Source organism: Corapipo altera, unplaced genomic scaffold, assembly GCF_003945725.1.
Source record: "Corapipo altera isolate COAL_440 unplaced genomic scaffold, ASM394572v1 178, whole genome shotgun sequence".
In the NCBI taxonomy this organism is placed as follows: domain Eukaryota; kingdom Metazoa; phylum Chordata; class Aves; order Passeriformes; family Pipridae; genus Corapipo; species Corapipo altera.
In genome coordinates, this window is record NW_020884983.1 from 1,358,356 (window position 1) to 1,362,961 (window position 4,606).

The following is a 4,606-nucleotide window of genomic DNA, read 5'->3' on the forward strand; positions in this document are numbered from 1 at the left end:
CCACAGTTTTAGAAAACAGAACATTTCAGGTTCTCTGGGCTATTTGCCTCAATGTCACAATTTGGTTTTGGTTTTGAGGGCCTGTCAGCATTGTTTATACCCAGATCTTTAGCAATAGGGATGTTTTTGTGCGAGTGGCAAAGAAAATATATTGCTGCAAACTGCCTTCTGGAATCAGACTTTCTTCTCTTCTATGAAGAGTCTAAATGAAACTGCACTTTCTAACACACGGGAACTAAAGAGTGAAATGAATTCGAAAGAGAAGTGAAACGAGAAGACTCAGTTTCAACAACAAAGATGAACCAAAAAGAAGCAAAGACAACTTCGACAATGAATCAGGACCATCTCCAAAGCTCAAGCTGCAATATAATCCAGGAGTGTTATCTCCAACAGAACAACTGAAGAACTTAGCAGGCCCTTTAAATACTTCCTCATGGAATAGCATAAAATCTTGTCCTGACCTCATGACGAGGTCTTTGTTTTATTGTGAAAAAGCAAGACCAGAGCCTCGTAAAGCTTTCTTACTTGGTTTCACAAGATGAGCATTTCCCAGGTAGCTGCTGTGAAAGCACAAATTAATCCAAGAGCAAACAGGGGATTTTATTTGGCAGTTTTCAAAAACCTGCACAAGAACCCCAGCTAGTGAGCCTCCTGTGATCTGCTACCACACAGAGTCCATCAGTTAGGGATTAATTTTAAGGCAGATATTAAAGCCTATCACATGATGAAGGATTTTCCTGTATGTGGACTTCAATGGGATGCTTTAAATCCTGTGCGTGCGCGGGTATACACGTTTATGTGCACGCCGGGGTTTGTTCAAACCTTTTCCATTCACAGGCAGACACAGCCTGAGGCTTCTTCAGGCCTTTCCAGGGAACAGAAACTCGGGAGGGGAGGGAGGGAGAAGGGTCATGTTTAAACCTCACGTTTTTAAAAGTAAGTTTTTGAAGGAGACAGGCTCAGGTGGAAGGAGCCAAGATCGCCAGGATTTTATAACTAACATAATTTTTTAAGAGGAGGTAGAATCCCTGCTCTTTCTTAAGTGCAAGATCTCCTTGCAAGAATTTAAAGCGAATTGGGGGGGGGGAAAGCGCCCTTTTTACAGAAATGCATCGTTTTGCTTTCCTGCTGGGCTGTAACCTAAAGCGTCTTGGCTGGAGAAAATGAAATAAAGCTGAGTGATGGTGCGCTGTCACTGCTGCTGCCGACACTCTGCCTCCTGCGAATCTCCCGACATCGCGCACCGATCTCCCGGTCAAGAGCCCGGGAAGCAGAGCGGTGCCTCCTCCTTCCAGGCTCAATCCTGCGCCACACAAACTTACCCTCCAGCTTTGTAAAGCACGGCCGGGGTTTGCAGCGAGCGGCTCTGCCCGAGGTGCCGCTTTCCCAGGGCTGGTGTGGCGAGGAAACTCTTCCCATGACACAGCAGAACAGCAACAGCAGCAGCAGAGTAAAACAGATCAGTTCTGGCAGTGCTCCTGGAAGACTACTTTATATCCCAGCTCCAGCCTCTTCCTCCTTTCAGGACGAATTTGAAGGAGGGAATATGGAATAAAAAGAGGCTTGGTGAGGCAGGGAAATAAGGCCCAGAGAGATGGGAAACAAGGCACACTGGAGGTGGTCTCCACGGCATGGGGACAGCCTGGATAAACGGCAGAAAGGAATCCAGAGGAAGAAATCCCCACAAAATTGGATGGGAAGGAGAGGCAAACACAAACAGTGTGTAGAGTGGATGAATAGAAGACTCTGACAGGAAGGAAAGAAAGAAAGAAGGATAAACTGTTTCTCACTTTATTTTTTAATTCTTTTCAGCTAAAATCATGACTAATTTCTACAAAACTCCTGAAAGTCTTGATAAAATAATAGCAGAGGTTATCTGAAACACTGTTCTGTAGATACACAGCTCATTTCACGGGCACTTGAAAATGAGAGGGGCAGAGCACAGGTGCTTCAACCCCAAAGCACGAACGGGAGAGAGAAGGGAGATGGATGATCTGCTGTCATTGCAGGATTGGGCCTGGATGGCCGGGCAGCTCTGGTCCCCTCCCGAGGCTAACAGGCACCAGCATCAACCTGGCAGTCGGAAAAAAAGTCGTTTATAGGACTCCCACCAGGAAAACTCGGTGGGACATTGAAGAAATTAAATCCCCAACTTAAAATTTGTTGCACCTGTGGGTCGTGCTTTGATCTGCCAAGGGGCTGCTGGAAGTGGTAGGGAAGGAGGGAATGCGGAATTGCTTTTCCTCCTTCAGTTTTTGACAACGAATCCATCTCCCCCTCTCAATTCAGCCCCTCGAGCCTTGCACTTGACCAGAAATACCGACGTGATGCCACCGGTTCGGGAGCGGAATGTGGGGATCTCCCGCAGGAACTTTTCACGGGGGGAAAACCCCGAGAGCCCCCTGCGCGTTGTCAGCCCGGCGGCGGGAGCGTGGAGCGGCTGGGCTTTATCTCCCGGATCCCAAATCCTGGGGGCAGAAGGAGAACGGGGAATAAAACCCACTTCAGCACCGCAGGCGGAACAGCAGCCGGAGGAACGCGGCGCTGCCGCCGGCCGGCCCCGCACCCCCGGCGGGATGCGCGGAGCACCGGGGGCTGCCCGAACCACGGGGAATGTCGGCACCTTCCCTTTTCCCTTCCGTAAGGGCTGGCTGCTTGCTGGCAGCGTTGCAGCGGCCGGCGCGCATCCCTAGGAGCGGCTCGTTCCAGCATCCCGGCGCACAGCCGGCTGTCGGGAGCCGGCGGTGTGACGGGTCGGGACGGTGAAATCGCTTCGCTGCCGACCGACCGGCAGAGTTAAAGCGCGGCGGTGGCGACCACCGCATCGACTCCGCACCGGCAGCGCCGCTCACATCTGCCACTCCTCAGTCCGACACAAACAAGTTTGGGTTCCCCCTCCCTCCCAGTTTTGTTCTTTTCTTTTTCTTTTTTTTTTTTTTTTCTGGTTGTTTTGGGTTTTTTTGGGGTTTTTTTGTTTGTTTGTTTGTTTTGGGTTTTTTCGGTTTTTTGGGTTTTTTTTCTGCCGCTTCCAGCATCCGAGACCCACCGCGGCCGCAGACGAACCCCGCATCCCGCACCCTCCAGTAGCGGGGTCCATCCCCCGCACGGTGCCTGCCTGGTTGTTCCACGTAGCGACCGGTGCGAAAAGAGGAGGAGAAAAAAAAAAAAAAAAAACCAAACCGACAAACCCCAAACCAACCCTAATTAACAATAATAATAACAATAATAATAAAAGAAGCAAGCGCAGCAACTTGCTTTAAGCAGAGGGCTTTAGGAGCGGAGAGCGCAGCCCCCCGGGGAGCGCAGGGAGGGCAGGCGGGCACCGCCGGGGCTCGCAGCCCCCCGGGGGTACCGGCGGGTCCGGCGGCGGACGTGGAAGTCCCCTTTAAGTTTCCATAGAGAGGCCTCCGGGTGTCACATGATGGACATGATATAACGAAACAACATCGTGGGGAGGAAGGGAGGGAAGCAGTGGGGGAGCCCGGGGAGGCGGCGGGGTAGGCGGTGGTGCCCCCCGACCCGCCCGCCCCGGCTGCACCTGTCTCGGCGCGCCGGGAGCGCGGTGTCCGCCCCGCTGATGGGGCTGCGGGCGGCACCTTCCCCCGGGGAGCGGACGACGAGGAGGAGGAGAAGGAGGAGAAGGAGCGCCGGTGGCGGAGGTAAGTTACCGGCGGGACCGGGGCGGGGGGCGCGGGGCGCGGTGTGCGGGGAGGGGATGCGGAGGGGGGGGGGGGGGGGGGGGGGGGGAGGGGGGGGCGGGGGGCGTGTGGGGGGGAGGGAGGTTCGCTCCTCCATCCCGTCTCCATCCCAGCTCCATCCCGGCTCCCGCCGCCCCCTCCCCGCCGCTCCCCCCCCCTCCGCACCCGCGGAGCCCCCGCGCACCTGGGGCAGCGCCGGCACCGCGCTGCCTCCCGCGGGCAGGGAGAACCGAGGGAGAGCCGAGAGCCCCTTTGCCCGCACCCCGGGTAGGACACGGCGGGTCGGGGGACGCGGCAGGTGCGCGGGGCGCTGTCGCGACATGGCTGGTGGTGGGGGGGGCGGGTACGCGCGTCGCGACATGGGGGAAGCAGCCAAGTGACAGCGCGGGGAGGGGGGGGGGAGAAGGACGGGGCTGCGCCGCGTTGTTCTTCCTCGTTGGTGCGTGGGTATCCCGAATGGAGCGGGAATAGCAGCGACTGCCCCCCGATCCCCCTTTTTCTCCATACGCATTTCCAAGTGCGTATGGAGAAAACAAGATGCGGAGCGGGGCGGGCGAGGTGGGGGGGGGGAAGGCGGGGAGGGCCGCGCTGCTGCTCGCAGCCCCGCTCCGTGACACAGGCGGTGCCGCCGCGGGGATATTTTAGCGCTTCGCTCCCGGGGGGTGATGATGGAGGCGGCCGAGGGCACCCACAGGTGGGTGCGTGAGGGGAGAGAGCGGGGGCGAAGCGGTGGCCGCGAGGGGAGCGCCGGAGCGGGTCGCGCACCCCGCGGGCTCGCGGCGGGAGTGAGGGTGAGGCGGGGAGCGGGGACGGGGCTTGGGCTGGCGAGTGGCGCAGCTCGGGGCGGCGCAGGGGTGCCGGCGGTGCCGCCATGGCGGGTGTGAGGGAGCGGCGCCCTCAGGGGGGTC

General features: G+C 57.3%; 2 long non-coding RNA genes across 4 annotated transcripts in view; one reads left to right on the forward strand and one right to left on the reverse strand.

Annotated features, from left to right (window-relative positions):
- Positions 1-1,765: 1,765 nt before the first annotated feature.
- Positions 1,766-2,476, reverse strand: LOC113958014. The gene is made up of 2 exons (XR_003531376.1): positions 2,170-2,476; positions 1,766-2,073 (listed from the first exon to the last, which is right to left on the reverse strand). It is a non-coding gene; the product is annotated as an uncharacterized LOC113958014 (long non-coding RNA).
- A 914-nt stretch (positions 2,477-3,390) lies between these two features.
- The window catches only part of LOC113958007, a 119,565-nt gene continuing 118,349 nt past the window's right edge, over positions 3,391-4,606 (forward strand). The window contains exon 1 of one of the 3 annotated variants that reach the window (XR_003531370.1): positions 3,391-3,659. This is a non-coding gene — a long non-coding RNA (uncharacterized LOC113958007). The remainder of the gene's footprint in view (positions 3,660-4,606) is intronic. The other 2 variants (XR_003531369.1, XR_003531371.1) reach the window with 2 other exon arrangements.